Below are 21,378 nucleotides of genomic sequence, written 5' to 3'. Positions count from 1 at the left end.
CAAGAGCTGGCTTGGGTGCTTCCTTTTTGGCCCGCAGACTCCTATCATCTTCCCACTTAGCTGCTTTTCAAATAGTCCTTCTTTCTTGTGTAGAGGTTTTTGGAAAACTGACAGATATGAGAAAAATGCATTCTTAAAATGTGTATGTCATTTTTATTTTAAATAAAGGGTTTTAAGGAAGTGAATAGGAAAAATGGTGACTTTTCTCTATCAGTACTTCTGATCACCTTCAGTAATTCTGCTAAGCCTCTCCATTCTCTTCTGGCTTGCTCCATGCTTCGGACTTCATGCTGTAGCTGAGGGTTCTGTTTCATCAGTATTTCTTTTCCTTCTGTTCCTTAAAGCTACATCATTTGTTTAGTGAAGAACTGAGAATGAAATATCTCTTGCTTTATAGATAATTTTCACATACATTCTTAGTAATTGTGTCAAGTCAAAGAAAAGTGTTTGTGTCTATTTGATAAAGCCAAATTGCTAAATAGATCCTGATTTAATGGATGAAGTTAATTTGGCTACTCTATATCAAAAGTCTCCCTGTACTGGAAGTCTTTGTGGCTTAAGGAGGCATATTAAATCTCCATGAATCAGCATATCTCCATGAGGCACTGGTAGCAGGGGTGGGGATAGGGGATTCAGGAGTACTACTAATAATATTAAAATAAAACAACTTTGATATTCAACAGTACTATCCATTGTAAACTGATATCAGCCAGAAAGATACCAGGAAATAGTTGGCTGACACAAATACAGTTGTTTTGGGAATTAACAAATGAGTCTAGTTTCTGGATAGTACTGTCAAGAAAGGAATATGCTCTTTGAATGACTGGGAAGAAGCTAAGAGGTGAGATTGAGAGACCCTCACCATTTGGATATATAATTAATTAGATTTGTCAGTAATATTTTAAACTGTATTCATAAAGATTTGAAGTAGACATTAAGTAAATATATTTAGGAATTCTTTGATAATGTGTGTGTCTTTGAGAATAGTTGGTAGTAAAGAAAATTCCTGTACATAAATATTATTTGCATACAAATGTATCATATGAATTCTTAAAGAAAAGATAGATCATCTTTGTAGTCTCTACCAATGTAGTCTCTAGCAAAGAATCCATCAGAACACTAGCATTTTATTTTTATATAGGCAACTCTTACTCTATTTTCATAGGTCTTTAAAGTTTATAATACTCACTTCAGTAAACATCTGTATAATCCATGGTTTATGTGTGTGTATAATATTATGTGTCTGTATTATATTTTAAAAGAATGTGTATATATTACTAAAGTATAATATTATCCATAGGAAAGAATTTTTTAACGTCTAAATCAATTTTCTGTTTTTTTTTCATGCCTCAAGCTCATGGATTTATTTAAATTATATCCTAAATGTGTTTTATCCTGCTCACCCACAACTACATAATTCTGTGATGTAAGGGCTTATTAGTCTTATTTTTCTGTCTTACTGACTACCTTGGCAACATCAATAATTAGACACAAAATGAACTGCAGTGATATGCAACAGTGTGGATAAACCTTAACAATATAATATTAGTGAAAGTAATTAAATTTCAAAGCATTATATGCAGCATAATAGCATTTTATAAAGTTAAAAGCAATCAAAATATATACATATTAGATACACATTTTATATGTATTACATATATATACATAAATATATACACACACAAACAAAAATTTAAGCATAGCTATAGACATGATAAAACTATATGGAAGGGAAAACAAATAAATAGTAAAAAGAATTAGGATAATGATTATTTTAGGTGGGAGAGACAAGAATATAAGATGGGGCAAACTATATGGAAAGATGTAGGTTATTATGAAGCTCCTAACTCTTCTTTTAGGGACTTAGTTCTCTAGTGTTTATCAATTCTTTAAAAAAAAAAATAGCCAACTATATGAATTAAAGTAGGCCAAGCATGGACCAATAATGACTATGCATCATGTGCCAAGGACTGTGATTCATCCAGTTCTGTGCACCTGAGGGGTGAGGGTGGGGGGGGAGTCATAATCACTCTATTAGTTATCTATTGCTTTAAAGATTGTCTTGAAACCTAGTGACTTCAAACAATAAGCATACATTATCTCTCAGGGATCTCTCATCAGGAATTCAAAAGCAGCTTAGTGAAGTGGTTCTGGTTTGAAACCTTTCATGATGTTTCAGGCAAGATGTCAGCAGGGGTTATACTCATCTGAAGTATGAGTATACTGGGGCTAGAGGATCCACTTCCATGATGTTTCACTCACAAGGCTCATAAATCTGTGTTGACTGTTGGGCTCAGTTCCTTAGTATGTGAATCTTTCTACAGGGCCACTTGAGTGTCCCCATGACATAGGGGTTGACTTCTTTAGAGTGAGTGATCCAAACAACTAAGAAGACGCAGTACTGGCTTTTCTGACCCAGCACTGAGAGTCACATACCACCACTCTTACTACATTATATTGATCACACAGGCCAACCTGGTACAATGTAGGCAAGAGTACGAAAGGGTGTAAATGCCATGAGTCAGGGATCAGAGAGGGGTCATCTTGGAAGCTGGCTACCCCACAAATCAAACTCACTTACCTTGAACATCTAGCTCTTTTATCTACTGCAATTCTTAAATTCCAAACATTTCTCCTATTCTGTTCTTGTTGGCTTTGGAGAATTTGTTCTCTCCAGAGTTGGAACAACAAGAAATAACTTTCTGCCTTGATATAATAATACTAATTAGCATTCTAATTTCAGTTGTTCCATTTAATATTTTAATAAATAATATAATATAGTAGCTTTTTTCTGCATGTGCTTTCAATTGTGTTGAGCTATATTATTTTTTTCTTTTCCAATTTTAGAATTTCTCATTTTTAACCTTCTACCTAAGTATCCTTGGAATTATTAATTATTTTGTTAGTATCATGGATATCCCTCCAAACTATAGATGTATTGATTTGCCTAATTGAAAGTTTCCTATTGTTCACTTCATAATATTTACCCAGGTGGTTTTTCATGCATTCATTATGTGCCAAGACTGTAGAGTCTCACTGTCATGAAGAATTGGGAATGTATTGGAGTGAAAATATATAGGGAAAAGAAGTGGCATGTTATAAGAGAAAGTAAGGGCAAAATATAAAATAAAAAATCAAATTACATATCTGGAAGGATTCTCAATTGTTTTATAATCCTCTTTTTGAGGATTTGTAAGAACTATTTGAAAGAACTATACTTCACCCATGCCAATTCAATAGTTGACTCTCACATTTACAGGTCAACTGAGAATCATCTAACAAAACTCCAGTTCAGGCTCTGTGAAATTTTAAAACCTCTGGGACTTTCACTCCTCCTTATGGGTGAGATACCTTAAAATGGGGCTTCACAGAGCTGATGGAACATAAAAATGTGTTTATTTTTATGTTTAATAATAAGACAAACTTGTCTAGTACTTTATCAGTAACTGAAATTAGCCACACAAAGAATCCCTCTCCCATTATTGCTTTACTGGTTTTCAAAATGCATTCAGGTGAGTAAACCACAGAGTGATCAACTGAAGAATGTGCAACATGTTTGTTGTCCCCCAGTGTCTTATGTAACTTCCCAGCCCACATATATGAAGAAAGGGATTTTCATTAGAGGGTTTCTTTTTTTTCCTTATTAGAATTCATTTCATTAACAATAGGATAGAAAGAAAATTATTTAGAATAAAAAGCTATCAGCACAACAAAAAAGCACATGGAACAACTAAGAAAATTCTGTAGCCTCAAAAGAGGAATACTCATAAAGGAATAAGCATGTTCCAAACATATGTTTTTGTGTAATGGTTTACAAATGTATCCAGCCACATGAAAACTAATAATAGCCATTTTGGCGGGAAAGATGACCCCTTTTCTTAATAGTGCAGATTTTAGCATATTTATTTTTCATATAAATGGAGAGATGATTAATAATGTTGTTAAAATGTCATAAAATATTTTTCCTTGAATTTTTGCTTAGCTAAGACTTATAGCTTAAGTCACTTAAAGTCTAATTCAAATTTTGTAGCCTTTTGATATCAGATCAAGTACCACTTACTAAAATGGATATGGAAATAACATATCTTATATTCTTCTGAAATTGCTTACAGTATGTTCTAGGATTACATACCATAATCTCCAAAGAAGTGAATGACTAGCAAGACAATGAAAAAGGACTAGCCCATGTTCACTTATTTTGGGAATTCATTTATCAAGTGAGCTTCAAACCTGGGAGGTTGAACCAGAAGAGTCTTAGAATCTAAGGTTGCCAAGTTTTAGAGATAGAATTAGCTAGAAGGTTTTCTAGAAAAGACTAAACTCAATTAACTTGCTATGGCTAAGCATTTAAAACCTGAAGTTTGTGGATTTCCAACCTGTTCTGATCTCAGCCAGATATTGGCAATCAAGAAAAAATGTTCCTTTTGTGGTACTCCAGTTACTGCCACTCTCCTAGATGAAAACTGCAGAATATCAGGGTGCCCTATTGCTCACATGAAATCCTTACCCTGCTGCCTCCAGTCCCACTCCACCAAAATTTCCCTTTTCCACTCTGAGCTATTTGTTCGTTCTCGGATTGCCAATATCAGTTAAGTGTTGATCATATTCTAGAACATCAGAGTAATTAACAATAAGGTGTGAAGGAGGTTTACAGGTTCACAAGGCAGATTTGCATTTTAAAAGAGGGTCTTGTTAAACACAAATTAACTTCTAATAGATGGAATGTGTGAAAGAGATTTTTCTCCCCAAGGGATGGAAGAAGATATCTAGAGCACTTTTTTAGCCCAGGTTTACCTACCTATTTCTCTCTTCAGTCTCTTGTCATTCACTCCTCTTTTTGTCCTAGGGCTTTTGCAAGCAGAGTATATTTAAAATTGAGAATCATTGGTTAGAGGGTTAATTGATAGAACCTTCTACAAACTGAAAGGTCTTTGAGGCCTCAAATTAGGTATAAGAGCCCCAATCTCAGAGGAGTCAATTTAAACATACAAAAATGCCCTGCATTATAGGATTAGTTCTTCCTTTAGGTATTTACCTGTCTAATTATTGGCATGAAGAATAATTCATAATAACTTATCCTACGATTACTGAAAGCTTTAAAGAAATGTCTTTTAAACATTGGCAAGGTGAAGGAAACTCAGAGTTTTTAAAAAATAAAATTATTATAACATTCATAAAGATGAAAACCTAAAAACACTCCCCATATAATTTTGATGTTAGATTAAAGGAATTAAGTCAGAACACCCAAAGTTTTTTCTGGGTCAGAGAATTTAGAATTTCAGAGAAGAAAGAGCAGAACATGAACATGGGTTAAGCGTCTGCCATAGGCTCAGACCAGGATCTCAGGATCCTGGAATTGAGCCAGGCATCATCCTTTCTGCTCAGTGGGGAGTCTGCTTCTCCCTCCCATTCTCCCTCTGTGCCTACTCTCTCTCTCTCTCTCAAATAAATAAAATCTTTTTAGAAATTTTAAAAAAAAAATGAAGTTCAGCCTTTCATGCTCTGGTCTCAGTACACAAGGTCCTTAGTCTTTGCTCCTTTGATCTTTATGGGGCATCATTGTCTATGTACAGGGGTCACCCAGAAATGTGATGAAACTGTGCCAGTGGAGAGTCTAACCAAAGACCCCTGCCATCTCACCTGTGGCTCAATCTTAGCTACTGTTGGCAATTTTTCTTCAGTCATAGAAGGGTCCTAGAAGTTTGAAGAGAAAAGCTGTTTTTATTATTTAAACAAATAGTAACTATGTTGAAAATATGTTACCTTTTACAGTATTTATAGTTGTTAAACTTCTGGCTTCTAAAATGTCCTTGAAGACAGTTTAGAAGGGGTTAATAATAATGATGTTCACAGAGATTATTTGAATTTGCCAATTGAACAAATTCAAGATTCAAAGAATTTTATTTCAGATCTTGTGCTTTTTTCATTATAACAAATTTTAAGGGGAAATAAGCCTTCTTGTTTGAAATAGGGCTAACAAAAAGCCAATACTACTGAAAATTAGGAATCCTAAATAATTCATTGAAATATGATTTCCCAAAATTACTCTCATCTTACAATAAACTGTAAATGGCAAAATCTCTCCAATTGAATCATCGGGATTAAAGAAATAAGCTTTTAGTTTATTCTTATAGAAGTTGACCAATAGTGATTATTTTTTTTAATTTGCCCTAAAGAGAGTGATTATCACTGCAAATGGTGTTATAAATATCTTTTCTTAAAGCTTCTATATAGGATAGCCCCATAATTTATCATCCAAACCAGGGCACTTTTGAGAGTAAAAGTGACCACTATTAATAATTGAGCTTGAACAGTTGGAACTAGAATTATTCTGAGTAAACTTGGAGAAATGCCCAATTTATAAGACATAATTCTGAGTCTGAGAGTGATGCAATTTGAGTGAAAAAAGGCCAGCAGAATGAAAATCCATGTATCCGACCTATAACTTGTCTTGATTTCCCTCTCCCATGAAGTTGCACTATTCAACACCTCAGCCTCATGTTCTGCCCAAGAGGTGATAGGTCATTGCATCCATTTAAGACCAAGTCAGCAGGAAGAATGTCACCTGCTAAGATTCAAAGCCTAATTTTTTATACCACTCAGTAGCTGGGGGCTCCCATCTAAACTTTGACTAGGCATAACCCAGACTCTCAGACCAAAAGACATGTCCTGTTGCAGTATTCCTCAGAAAACTTTAGCCACTTTTATGAGGGTCTAAGCAACATATATTAAACCAACATTTGAAATGTTAAAAGGGAAAATCTTTCAGCAGTTAAGTCATTTTTACAGCTGATCAAAATAAGATTATATAATGGGAGGGTCTTAAGTTAGTAAATAATAAAAATAATTACACTGCTAAAAAGTAGATTTTTATATATCAAAACTAAATACGATAGCATAGGAGTATGTTTAATCTTAGAAACATCTTTATAACAGGGACAAAAATAAATTTTAATCTGAAAAAAGTTACTGTTTCTGAGAATGAACTGCTATGTGTCATCAATGTAACAGTCTTCTTTGCCTATAAAATGCACTGTTGAAAGGTGACCCTCAGAGAATGGTACAGTCAACAGGGTAACACTACCAGAAAATGATAGCTCCAGAGAGTTTGACAATTATTGCTAACTGTTGCTGAACTATTTGGAAATTCTTCAAATGCGATTCATTTTCTCCACCTAGCTTAAGAAATATTTTCTCAGCCCGTATAAAGTTCAAATTAATTTCATTTGGTTCCTGGGAAAAATATCCGTTGTTTTGTTGTTGTTGTTTTGTTTTGTTTTGTTTTGTTGTTTTTTTACACTTTAAATTTTTATTTAAGATAGAAAGTTTCCCTTCTGGACAAGTTGCAGCCTGAAAGTGGTCAAAAGTCTGGGGGACAGGGGGGAGGACTAATGAAACTTTGTTGTGGAATAGTTCACAAAGGAATACAAGAAGCATTACATAATGCAGCCCTTTGTTTGTGGAGCCTCTGACAGAATCCTGCAGTTTGAGCTCCAGCTGAAAGCGGCCACCAAAGTCCTCCCTAACTCCAGGCAGCTCTGAGTCTTTCTCCCCACCTCCTGCTATGATTACTTTGGCTTCTGATTAAATCACACCTTATATTTAAGGTCACTAACCTAAAAAGACCCAAAGCTACTTATTTCTCTCCACAGTTCCCCATTAACTTGTAATATTTGGAAGGCTTGAAAATAGCTTCTGTCCCAACTTCTGTAGTCTTTTCTCCAAAAGCAAGTGCTATAACAATTTCCTTACACAGGGGTTAAACCTCAGGTGAAAGATTTTGGAAGCTAATTAGCATGCTAAGAACTTGAGCCTTTGGATGAGTCACAGTCATGCTACCTGAGGGACAGAGAAAGTGTCTTACCAGTGATATTTAACAAGTGCTTCTTCCTCACTTAGTTTTAATACAGTTGGAACTGCATTGCATTGTCTTCTTCGTATTTAATGGAAATCTTGCTTATATGATCTCTTATTTAAAACATCCATCCCTTTGGGGCTTATTCTAATGTTTTATTTCTTACTTAAAATAAATTTCTACTAATTTTGGAAAACTTTTAAAAGTTTCTTTTACTATAGGAGTAACTGAATTGGTTGTAACAGATTCTTCTCATAGAACGTCTTATTTTAGACTCAAGTGTTCTGTTTTGTTTTTTCTCTTTTAACCTGGTTTAATTCTCTTTTCATATCTTAGTACAATTACAATTTTCCCCTTTGCTTTTGGAATGGGAATTTCATTACATGTATTGAATGTCTAGTGTATATAATCAAGATGTGAAGCTAATAAGTATTTACTAAATGCCAAGAATGTAACCAATGTTTGCCATCTTGTTAGGAAGAATACTTTGGATAATTTAAATTATGAAAGTTCTTTCTTGGTTAGAAAACTGTTCAGTAGCAGAAATACTGATTTGAGTGGCTTAAACAAATAGGGGTTTGTGTTTCTCACAGAACAGGAAGTTCAGAGGTAGGGAGTCACTGGTGTGTGATAAAGCCAGGGCCAATCTCTGGGGTTCTCTTGGCCTTTTGTTCATGCTTATTGCTTTAGGATCACAAAATAGTTGCTGCAACTCCAGGCATCACGTCTTTGTTCAAAGAAGGAAGAGGGGGAGGAGTATCAGGTGTCGTAAGGAGTGCTGAATCACTTATAGTACACCTGAAACTAATATTACACTGTGCATTAACTGACTGGAATTTAAATAAAAACTTAAAAAAAGAGAGAGGGAAGAAGGGAGATGCCAGAGGATTGCTTTTTACCTCTACCTTTATCAAAAAAGAAAATGCTTTCTCAGAAGCCGGCAGATTGCCACATAGATTTTCCTGAGTAGAACTGGGTCCCAAAGCCGCCCTTCGTTGCTAGGGAGGCAAGGAAATCAGGGAACAGATTTGTCATAATTGGCTCAGAAATATCATAACTCATCATGCAGGACTGAGCACATTGCCATTTTGAACAAAATAGGGGTCTGTAGCTAGGAAGAATTGGGGGAATGGGGATTGGGTAGACAAGAGTGTCAACTCTAGCTATATAGGCAAAACAAAAGGAAAGTTAATGTAGACCACAAAAACTACAAAATGATTTATGTAGAGGTAGAAAACAGGGTAACTAAAGCAGTTAGATCAATAAAAGAATAATAGGACACTCCAACTAAGGGAAGAACAAAACCTTAAAAGCAGGAACATATATGCTCTGTTTGGGAAGTAGCCATTACATTATGAATTCCTTAGTTCTTTGAAGGCAGGAAGTAAGTCTTATTTCTATTTATTTTCCTGGTGTCTCACACACAGTAGATGCTTATTGAATCATAGTAAATGAATGTGTAATATTCCAACCCAGAAGTCCAGACATGACTTCACAAATTATGGAGATAACAGAAGAGAAAATTTAAAATTTAGGACTCCCTTGACAATACCAGGATAAAGGCAAACACTAACACAGACCAGCTATACTCTAGAATACTTGTTGGGAGGGATTGGAACCTGGGGTGCCTAAGCAAGGTAGAGCAAGAATTGGAGGCAGAAATGCCAAGTTAATAAATTGAACTTGATCTGTGAAAGCCTGATTATGTTTCTGGAATCCAATTTTGGTAATACACAAACAGCAGTGTCTGACAGGCCCTCCACGTGTTAGAAGCACCAAGCCTGTTGCTGTTGTTTGCTCCTCTTTGCTCCAAGTTCTCTCTGTGACCTTCAGGGATTTCCAGTGTGTTAGGAGCTTTGGAAAAATGAAATGTAGCTCATTGGAGATTTCCTAGATGACTACAACAATTGAAATTTTACATTTATTCAGTGTCTGTTGTATGCCAGTCACCCTCCTGCAGTTTTTAGGAGATTATAAAAATAACCCTGGCTACAAATTATTTACATTCTAATTAATAATTTAAAAGTTTTGATTGATTCAAGATAAAGGAAAAAAATTATGCCATTCCAAAAGAAGAAGAAGAAGAAAATGAAGAAGGAGAAGAAGAAGAAGAAATCAAATCAGTTAAAAGGATAGGTTGATTGGCTTTTATTGTTATGGTGCTAACTTAACCAGACAACTGAGCCAAGTGTTAAACTCGTTTCTGCAAATACTATACAAATAACTTCCACCAAAGGGAAATTGCCTTTCTTGCTATAGGCCTGCCTTTTTTTTTTTTTTTTTTAATTTAACAAAGGACAATGTTTCTTGTTTTATTTCCCAAAACCTAGAATTTAAATTTGGTTTACGGTCTACAATATGACTGAATAGCAGACTGAAATAATAGGTAAAATAATTTCATTTTTGAATTACACCTTCATGAATCCCACATAATTTCAAAGATTTGACATTACCTTTTGTTTGTACAACCTTGATTTTACCTGAGAACAGATTGGGGGATTGACACAGTATTAAAACAGGCAACTTTAGTTACTTGGCATTTCTAGCACACTTACGGTCTATGGCCATTTAATGAAGTTTACTTGTTACTTTAGGCTTCAGCCTCCCTGGTTAGATTAGAAGACTTAAGGTTTATTTGAGCTGAAGAGTACTTCTTATTTGACAAAGGAACACCTATTTTGTTTTAATTGATTGAGTGATGTATTTTCAGTGGCAGGTCTTTAACAACTCCTCCAAAGACTTGTAACATTGCTAATATTGTACTTGAATAAGTTATTTAATTCATCTGTGCATCAGTTTTATCTTCTGCCAAATGAGTTAACAAGACTTGTGCGATCTCTAGCTACTTTCAGCTCTAAAATTGTATGATCTCATGTTTCAGTTCAAGAAATATTAGTGAAACATTTACATAATGCAAACCAATATGGTAGAATCTAGATGGATACAGAGGTGAATAATATGATCTTTTTATGTAAATAGCTTACAATTTGAAGCATTCAAGTTTGAAATGTCTATTTCCCAACACATCCTAGCTCCTTATGTTTGGGATGTCATTTATGAACGAGGGTATATAATTATTTATTTATAATAAATAAATATAATTTATTATATAATTTATATATATATAAATTATATATACATAATATTATATAATTTATTCCCAAAGGGGTGCATATTTAGTCATTTGTCAATGTTTTTCATACCTAGATTTGAAGAACCCAAAACAGGGTCTGAACTATCATGTTAATAATGTGCATTTGTATCCTACCTTCACTTCAAAGAGTTTAGAGCATTTCAGAACTATTATCTCCTTCATCCCTAAAGAAGCCCAATGCATGTAGAAAAGGATAATATAATAATAATATAATTATTATATATTATATATATATTATATTATATGTTATATATTATATAATTATATATATTATAAAAGGATAATATAATAATAATCCCATTTTTGGGATTAGAAACTGGATCCTAGGTTTCCTGGAGTCCCATACTGAGCCAGTGAGTGAGAGCATGATAGTCTAGGCATTGTCATCCAAGGCTGCACAGCCAACTTCACTTGAGTGCAACAATTTCTTTTTGCAAGTTCTGTAGGGCCCAACTGCTAAATTGTCTTCCACACTGGATCCTCCCTTATTCCCTGTTCAAAAAGCAGCTTAGCCATTGATGATTTCAGTTGTATCAACAGAGGGGAAAAGAGGTTTAGGGCAAGAACGGCCTTTGTGCAGCAACACTGTGACAAGGAAGCGGTAATACCGTGCTATAATGTTTCAGTGTGCATTAAATTAGAAGTGGAAAGGGGGTGCCTGGGTGGCTCAGTCGGTTAAGTGTCTGCCTTAGGCTCAGGTCATGATCTCAGGGTCCTGGGATCAGTCCCACATTAGACTCTCTGCTCAGCGGGGAGTCTGCTTCTCTCTCTCCCCCTGCCCACTACTGGTGTGCACTCTCTCTCTCGAATAAATAAATAAAATCTTTTTTTTTTAAAGATTTTATTTATTTATTTGATAGGCAGAGAGGCAGGCAGAGAGAGAGGAAGGGAAGCAGACTCCCCGCTGAGCAGAGAGCCCGATGCGGGGCTCGATCCCAGGACCCTGGGATCATGACCTGAACTGAAGGCAGAGGCTTTAACCCACTGAACCACCCAGGCGCCCCAATAAAATCTTTTTTTAAAAAATAAAATAAAATTAGAAGTGAAAAGAAGTTGGGGACTTCTTCATCAATCTAATCAAACTATAGAGGCCCAGCAGCCATAAAGAAACCTCAACTTAGCCAGGTGAGAACATCATTCTAAACATGCCACCCTGAAAACTCTGCCTCAGTCTTGGTATCGCTAGGATTTTCCTAGCCTGTTTTCCAAAGGTGTCAGGAACATAAGAAATTTCCTTTTTTTTTTTTTTCCTTTTCTTTCCTTTTTTTTTTTTTTCAACTCTTGCAAGCAGCTCCTTGGAAACAGGTGATTATATTTCCTTCTTTACGTAAATCTTCCTAGATAGTAAAAAAGTCATATCCGTGTTTCATCTCATGGTTTCCTTAGTCAAAAAATTTGCATCTGAGGCCTAGGAAAATGTTTGGCCTTCACAATTGAATGTTTAAACAGGTGCACACCGCGCTGGGCTGACTGAGGAAAGGTAGTCTCCTCCTTCTGGAAACCCTGACATTAAGAGAATGATTCTTGTGTCAGCTTTCATAAGCGCTTGCAAAGGAAAGTTCAGGTGAATCTTAAATCCCATTACCTGGTTGCTAACCAACTTGCCTCCCCCCATTTCTGTGTTCTCATGAAGAAATTGATTTAATAGATTCAAGATATTATTAAATACATTCTGCATTAATATTATATGTCCTCTTTGAATCCAAGTGGCAATACAATAGAATTTCATTTTATAAATAACACCTTTCAAGCTAACACCACAGGGCACAGTACAAAAGAATCAAAATAGAACACAAATGCTGTAATCAAATGCAGACCCCAGGAAGGCTGATTAAAAAGGCATGTTGCTAGTAAGAGCAGCCGACAGGGTAAGTATAGTGGGTCAGAGCAGAAAAGCCTGCTGAACAGAAGGGCAAACTAAAATAAAACGGACTCGCCTGCCTGACTCACATGGACTCGCGGCTCTCCTTTGTCATTATCCCCCCTTGGACTCAGGAATCACAAGGGAGATGTGTGTGCCTGTTTGTTGGGGAGGTAGGCATCAACTGTATGTAGGGTCATTAGGTTTATCCTCAGTCCTTATACACAACACAGAGGAGACACACCGTAAAGACAACTGCCTCCAGCTGGTAGCGATTGCGAGACAGCCTGAGGAGGCTTGCTTTGCTCAGTGAACCACTGGTTTTCAGAAAGCACAACTGTGAGGAAGCAAGCAGGTCCTTCCCATAACATCGAGCACAGACAGTACTATTTCTGGCCAGGCATGGGGAAAAATCGGTAAATGAGTGAGACACATGCTTTGTGGCCTTAGCCTGGAGACAGTCTCCTCTCCACAGAACCCTCTTCTCACTAGAACTGCTTTCTGTGTCTTCGGCCCGTCACCAACACAACCTTTCCTAATGGCCTTTTGTGTTTTAAAACCCTACCTCTTATTAGAGAATAAAAGGTTCAGGCTCTTTTTATTTTTATTGTTATTATTTTTTTAAAGATTTATTTATTTATTTGAGAGAGAGAGCGAGCAAATATGCAAATGGGGGTAGGAGGGTGGGGAGGTTGGGTAAAGGGAGAGGGAGACTCCCAGCTAAGCAGGGAGCCTCATGAACGGCTCCTTCCCAGGACCCTGAGATCCTGACCTGAGCTGAAACCAAGAACCAAACACTTAACCAACTGAGCCACCCCAGGTGCCCTCAGGCCTCTTTTTTTTTTTTTTTTAAAGATTTTATTTATTTATTTGACAGAGAGAGAGAGAGAGAGATCACAAGTAAGCAGAGCAGCAGGCAGAGAGAGGGGGGAAGCAGGCTCCCTGCTGAGAAGAGAGCCCGATGCGGGGCTCGATCCCAGGACCCTGAGATCATGACCTGAGCTGAAGGCAGAGGCTTAACCCACTGAGCCACCCAGGCCTCTTTTTAAAGGAATTAAGGAATTAGGTGAAACAGCGTCAGTGTTTCAGCAGGATACCTCCTTAGCTATAAGTAAAAACAGTTCTAAGAGTGATCACTTTTAGAAGTGCACCAAATTGGTCATTTTTTGATGTCTCTCTATTTGATATTAAGGATATAACAATATAAGACAAGAACCATAGGAAAAATTTCCTACTAAATACATGACCCATTTTCTGAAAAATAGCAACCTATACTTAACAGTCTCCCCCTGCCCCCCACCCAAAAAAATGAGTCAACAGCAAATACAGATTCTTGAGTCAATAAAAAGAAAAGAAAAAATTTTTAAAAATGATAATTGAGACAGTTTTTACCTCTCTTGAAGCTGTGGGTTGTTTGTAATGTCTCTCTGATTATCATTTAGTTAAAACTCTGGACTGGGCTCACTGATTCATAAATTTAGGTCAATAGTTTAGCATTTCTGTACATCTTTTTCTTAATCTATAAATTATAAACAAAACACACACGAGCAGCACTTGAGGGAAAAAGGTTATTATACGAATACTAGTATTGTTACTTTAAAAAAAAAAAAGATCTTATTTGAGACAGAGAGAGAATGGTGCAGGGAGGGTAGAGCGAGAGGGAGAAGCAGAGTCCCCGAGGAACAGAGAGCCTGATGCAGGGCTCAATCCCAGGACCCTGTGATCATGACCTGAGCCGAAGGCAGATGCTTAACCGACTGAGCCACCCAGATGCCCCGAGTATTGCTACTCTCACAGTATTAATTTAGCTATGCAGAGTCAATTTTTTAGTAAAGGTGAATAACATTACAGTAAATTGAGAGCTTTGGATTATAATCAGCAAAGTGAGATTTTTATAAAATATGTGAGCAAATAATAACTTTGAGTTATCATTGCATTGCCTCTTCAGCCCAAATTTACCCTTCCTTACCTTCTCTACAAAAACATATCTGAGTCCTTTAAATATGTTTCTTTTCCAAGCTAGTGTGAGTACACTTTGTCAGTAGTGGGTTCAGAGAGACATTACAGGAAGAAGAGGTTTTGCTTGCTGGTTCCTGGGTATTCCTTTGGCAGAGCTCAGCAGTGTGCATAGTTTCTCCAGGGCCTGGCTCCTGCAGCACACACAGCTGCTTCAGTGTCCAGCAGCTGAAGAACACGTAGCTTCTCCAGGGCCCAGTGACCAGCAACCTCCCCCAGCACCCAACACACATGTGTGTATGCACATACACACTGGGTGGTTTGTGTAGTAGCGTGCCTCCGATGAGACACCTCCCTGTGAACAGCTTCTCTGTTCCCTACAGTGCAGATTCCAGCAAGATCTGCTAATGCAGCTCTCTAGCAACTTCCCTGCCATTCATTCATCAATATCTGTGCCTCGTCCACCAAGATCTGGATCCTGCCACAGGGCCGGAGGGGACTCTCTCTGGGCACTGATTCTCAGCCCTACAAGTAATCAATCGTTGCTCCTTATGTTTGCTATTCTTATATAATTTAGAATTCTCTTTACTCCTTACTAGCTACTCCCTCATTACTGCAATCCACTGTTATAGTTAATAATTCTTTATATTAAACTTTTCCTGTTCAAATTGCTGTGTGGTTTCTCTCTCCTAATGGACCCTGACTAATACATACCCAAAGAATATTAGAATAATCTGTATTCTTTGGGAGTATGGAAAAGTAAATATGATAAGCCATCGCTTTATAGAATGGATTAGCATTGGTATAAGGCACCTTATCTAGGCCTGGCTATTAGAATATCAAAACTTTTGAGAGGGTGCTTGGGTGGCTCACTTGGCCCCAGGGTCCTGGGATCGACCCCAGCATCAGGCTCCCTGCTCCGTGGGGAGCCTGCTTCTCCCTCTCCCTCTGCCACTACTCCTGCTTATCCTTGCTCTCTCTCTCTCTCTCATTGTTAAATAAATAAATAATAAATAAAATCTTAAAAAAAACTTTGAGAATCTGATGCTAGCTTGAAAGATGATATAATATGATGTTATGTACTATTTTAAACTACATATTGTTTTAAGGACCATTTTTAAAATATTTTACTTGATATCACTGAGAATTTCTTATATGGAAGCTATAATAAAGCAAATCACAAAGGTCTAGACTGAAAAGTAATTCGTTGACCTTGAAAAGATGTTGCAAAGTAACACTACGATGTGAATTGGTATATTATTAATGCTAGGATAATAATGATACCCATCACTTACTGAGAACTCAGAAAGTTCTTAGCACTTTACATTAATTTATTGAATTCTCATAGCAATAGATGTGGATACTATTATTATCCCCATTTTACCACTGGGAAAACAGAGGCTTGGAAAGGTTAAGGAACTGGCTGACATGGTATGTGTGGTAAGTTTCAGAGCCAGAATTTGAACCGAGATTTTCCTGTGAGCCCTGGTTCTTAACCACTGCCCTCTGCTTCTAGAACACTACCGCTGAAGCAGATAGCAAGTTCCCTGGGAGAACAAACACAAAAACTTGTTTTTGTTGTTTTCATCAAATATCGGGGGGGGGGGGGGCGGGAGGCAACAACAATAACAACAACAACAACTCTGAAATATCCCTAAAATGTGCACCGCACCCTGCCCCGAGCTATTTCTGAGATAGGCAATCTCTCATTGTACCCAACAAGATATGGACAAAACTGGACGGACACTGGTGATCCGGTCCCCAGAACCAAAGTGTTAACAGTGTATCCACCACCTAGCAGCCTTTATTCCAAGCTGAAGTGAAGGCAGATGAAATATTAACAGCAGTTCTAGCAGCACAAAATGAAATATGAGATCCTGTATCAGAAATTATTAGTAACCTGTTAAAAGAAATGCTGAAAAATGGCAGTTACCAAATTAAAACTGGGAAACAGAGCCCAAATGGGAAATTTCGAAAAGTTTGGAGGAAAATAAATGACAGATTGTCCTCTTGGCTCTTATTACTATGCCATCCTAAATCCTACTTGGCAATACGTGGCTGAGGTGAAATAAGAGCTGCGCCACTGCCAGTGCTGGGCCTCAAATTTGTAGTCCTAAGTGTCTGGGATGATGTCTGAGATTGATTAGAAAAGTGGTTGGAATTTGGTAGCGTTTAGCTTTATCGAAACTGAAGAGTCTGGAGACTCTTATTATGAAAGGCTTCCTCTCATTTGTGAATTGGCCCCTTTGCTCCACTTTTGGATGGCTGGCTTCCTCCATGCAGAGCTGCACTAAATGCTCTACATGGGAAAGCTATTCTCCTTAAACGCCTTCACATTTAAAGCATCTATCTGCTTAGATTCGTGTTTCTGACTCCAAATAGCTAGCATCAAAAAGGGAGGGGGGGTTACAAATACCAAATACCGGGTAGCAAATGAAGGAGCTATTTTTCCATCAGTAATTGAGAGCAGAGAAAGGACTATAAGCAGAGTGGTTGAGCAGTCGATGCCAGAGAGAAAAAGGAAATGAGCTATAGGACCATACAATCTTAGTACTGGCAGAGACCATGGAGTTCATGTGGTCCTACCCTATCATTTTTCAATGAAGAGACTGAGACATGGGGAGTTAAGGGACTTGACTTGCCCTAGACACATAGTTGTTTACTGACAGCCAGGCCAGAAACATTTCCCAGTTCCCAGTCTGGAACTCTGCAGTTCAGTGTGCTATTGCCATCCTCTACTGAAAATTAACACTAACCCAGCCTGGAACATAGAAGAATTCAGCATCTGCGGGGAACAAGAAGCATGATGAATTTTGAGATGGAAATCAGTCTGGGAAAAAGAGGGGAAATGGATGATCCTGTTCGGTTGTGACTCACTGGCCAAGCTTGTGCAAGACAGTTTGTGTCCGTTTACTCCCCCGTGCCTTCCCACGAAAAATAATAAAACCTTCGGTTATAATCTCCCAGGGTTTATATTTATGCATTCAGATTTGATTTGCTTGGCAAACTCTCCTGCATGCAGGTTACCCCCAGTATGGATTGGTGGCACTACTATTGATCCCTGTGATTTACAGGAGCCTAACTTTCCTTCTCTAGCAGTGAAATATGTTCCGGAGTCTTCTCCATAAGACACTCCTAACTGAGGAACAGAGTAGGTTCAAGATATAAGAATTATCTTCTATTAACCCTTGTGTTCTATTAACCTCATGGAGAACTTGAGCAACATTTGGGCCTTTTAATCAGGCTCATGAGTTAGGTGAAATATATATCTAGAATTTGGAAGCACAGGTTACTTTAAAGCAAAAGAGTAGCAAAGAAGATACAGTAAAAACATCTCAATAGGATTCCTTGTGAAATAAGCAATACAGGTCTTTTAAACGGAATATTTTTCAGAATAGAGCAACTGGAAATGAGAGAATCCGACAGTACGATGAAAACTACAGATGGAATGCTTTGCATGAAAAGTGAGTATAGACAAGAGAGGACTCAGGAGCGGGTAGGCGTGGAGTTGGGAAGGAGGAGGTAACTGAAATAAGAGAAGATAATGCTTGACCAGGTCTAGTAAAATATTCCCTGCCGCAACCGCTGTTCCATGAAGAGATTGAGCCAAGAGGCCTGAATAAACTAACCTTAAGTTCAGAGTTGCCATTATTGTGGGAGGCATCAGGGAGAGCACATCCGGATTTGTGTTACACAGTAATCACTGCTGGGTGTCAGCATTCATCAGCCAGATGGTCAGACCCACAATTAATCAATTAGGCTGGGATGATCAACCGGACTAAGTTTTCCCCTTTGGTAAAAAACCCTCATCATGCGGTCAAGGCCAATAGCACTTTTATCCTGTTGCTTTTGGAGAACCTTCTAAAAATCCCTCTTTTCTTTTTTCGGCTCCTAGTTACTGGACACTGTTAAGCTTCAAACTGCTTTGACAATATAGATAACCCAAATTGGGACTTCAACATAATAGATTCTCAGCATCCTCTGTGTTCAAGGATAATGTTTAACACACCCAGACAGAAATGAGCTTTTTAAAGCAGCGTTCTCTGAGGAGTGTTACCCAACTCATTTTACTGGAGCCTTCATATGGGTTCCATTCAGTCCAATGGAACAACATTGGAAGTGACTCTTTCAGTGGGCACTTATGAAAATGATAATCAAATAAAAACAATACTAATTTATTGAGTGCTCACCATGTGACAGACACTGCTATGATAAGGACTGACAAACGCTGATTCAGTCCTTATAAATAATTCAATGGTGATAATATTCCATTTCAAAGACAAGAAAATCAAGGCTAAAAAGTTCATCTGCCCAAGGCTGAGCGTTTAACAAAGATGTGTTGAAATAACATATTACACTCTGGAATGAAAACTAAATTGATTTACTCTCCATTTTCTTACACATCTTACATACGTATGCATCTCTAAGACATAAAAATTAGGAATGTATACTGAGTCCTTATTATTCCTTGTCAAAGAAATATTTTATTAGTGTTTCCCAGCTCTGCAGATCTTATTCTCTTTCCATGCCATTCTTGCTACACACCATCTGACTTGAGTCATCACTATTATTTGCTGATAATTCTCGGTCTCCACCTCAATTTCCTTATCCAGTTATGGTTCCTCTAAGGCTGTTTCAGATACTAAGATTTTTCCCTATCCGTTGGCTCATAGGGCAGTTTGCCTCCTCTCAAACATAATGTCTGTTACTGACTGATTTTTTTACGTTGAACCTTGTCTTTCCCTCTGATAGTTTATTTTCCCTCTCCTCTTAGTGTATTACGGCAACACTGCAGAGGGAGAGATGTTGGAAACTCCTGTTGGTGGGAAGCCTCTATTTATGATGGACATCTGTGCTGACCCCACTGAGTAGAAGTACGGACACCATGTCATATGTCCTTTGCCTTTCGTCATTGAACTTGGCCCTCTCTTTTCTCTCAGCTCTTCTCTACCCTCGCCCAAGCTTGACTTAAGGAATACTTCTCTTTAGCCATTTTGTGACCAGTATTCACAGGTTATACAAGGACACTATTGACTCAAATGTACATCCTTGAGATATCAATCTTTTATATAATTACATTCTTTTATGGAGTAGGAGGCTTCTTTTTGTTATTTAACAGCAGGGCTTTGCTTTAATTTTTTGTTTTGCTACTTACCAAATTGGGAAAGCAATATCAAAATGCCAAGATAGTATATAGGTAACCACTGGTTCTTAAATCAAGTGCAAGAGCACATGGGGAAAAAAAAAAAAAAGGTATTCCAGAAATCTTAACGAACCTCTTTTCTCCTCCAGGGCTCTCACAGTGCCCTTTTTTTCCTAACTGTGGTACTTTGATTTGCTCTTGTTGTGTTTGGTAGGCAGCTGTGGGCAGTTTTTCCCTGGCTGCTCCTTTTTCTGCAATCCTACCATCTCCCCCCACGCCCCACCCCCCCCCAGCCGAGGAGGCTCTTTCATTTTGCCCTGCAGCATCTCCGTGTATCGCAGAGCCGAGCCCGGCCATCTAGACTGCCTTTCTGCTTCATTTTGCTCCTGACCTAAACCCCCCCTGCTATTCCAGGCCTGGCCTCTCATGACCAGAGACTGCTGACTCATCCTGGCCTGTGCCAAGCTGTGCAGTCGCTTAGCGATGTGGACAGGAGTCGAAGGACTAGAATGAGATCACTGAACTCATTTCACTTGTTGCTTACGGTACAGTCCAGCATGAGCTGGAAATGTAGGAACCTCAGCCTCCCGAGCAGAAAGAGTAAGTAGATTACACACACTGCATCACCAAGTCCTCAACAAGCAGTGGTCGGGCGGTGGGTGGGGGCTGGCTTTCTCATGGCCGTGGCCGTGGCCAGGGCATTCCGGTTCATCAGGAGTGTTCCTTTGTCCTCTCTTCTTCCTCTCCTCCACAGTCGTACCCTCCCCCGCTTCCCTGAACTTCCCTTCTGAAAATGTCCGGATGGCACAGCAATGATCTGGGCAGAAATGAAATTTTGCTAATAAGCAGGCTCTGCAAGAAATCCTGGAACAGTGACACTGTTGAAACTGCTTCGTTTAGTTTGTCTACTGGGAACTCACATGAACTTCCCAACAGAATTCAAGGGGATAAAAAAAATCATTTTTGGTTTTTTTTTTTTTTTTTCCTTGATTCTCTTTTTCTTTCTGTTTTGAGGGAGGTAGTTTCAGGAGACATGGCTGCATTCTGGTGTGGTGTAAAGTTTTCCGTCGGGAGACAATAATGTACATTCCTCTGGCAGGACGGGATGGGGTTTTTTTTGTTTCTCTTGCTGTTGTTTATTTATAAGACATTTCCTCTCAGTTAGTGGAAGTTAGATCGTAAGAGGCTCCAGTGATTTTCCTTCCACCTCCCCTCCCTAATTTCTGTGCTTCAGCACTCTGGAACACTGTGAACTCGACAAACTAATCAGAGCAGGGAGCTTAGCAGCCAGGCCTGGACACTCTCAAGAGACTGTGCTCATTCTCAGTCGACACTCCTTGGGATCAGGAACCACAGTCCTGGTGAGTGGTGAGGTTCCAGAATTTGATGTGTCAAGGATTCTATTCTTG

At 38.1% G+C, this 21,378-nt stretch overlaps 1 protein-coding gene across 8 annotated transcripts in view; it reads left to right on the top strand.

Moving 5' to 3' along the window:
- Window positions 1–21,378, top strand: part of ZBTB20 (zinc finger and BTB domain containing 20) — an 814,654-nt gene that overhangs the window by 485,551 nt on the left and 307,725 nt on the right. For 3 of the 8 annotated variants that reach the window (XM_047725382.1, XM_047725307.1, XM_047725325.1), the window contains exon 1: window positions 20,434–20,569. The exons of 3 other annotated variants lie outside the window; for them this stretch is intronic. The gene's annotated coding sequence lies outside the window, so the exon portion shown is untranslated. Of the gene's footprint in view, window positions 1–20,433; window positions 20,570–21,187; window positions 21,331–21,378 lie in introns of those variants that run through there. 2 more of the 8 variants (XM_047725333.1, XM_047725356.1) reach the window with 2 other exon arrangements.

This window comes from Lutra lutra, chromosome 1, assembly GCF_902655055.1.
Source record: "Lutra lutra chromosome 1, mLutLut1.2, whole genome shotgun sequence".
NCBI classification, from domain to species: Eukaryota; Metazoa; Chordata; class Mammalia; order Carnivora; family Mustelidae; genus Lutra; species Lutra lutra.
Note: the sequence above shows the minus strand (reverse complement) of the source record. Positions and strands in the feature narration are given on the sequence as shown.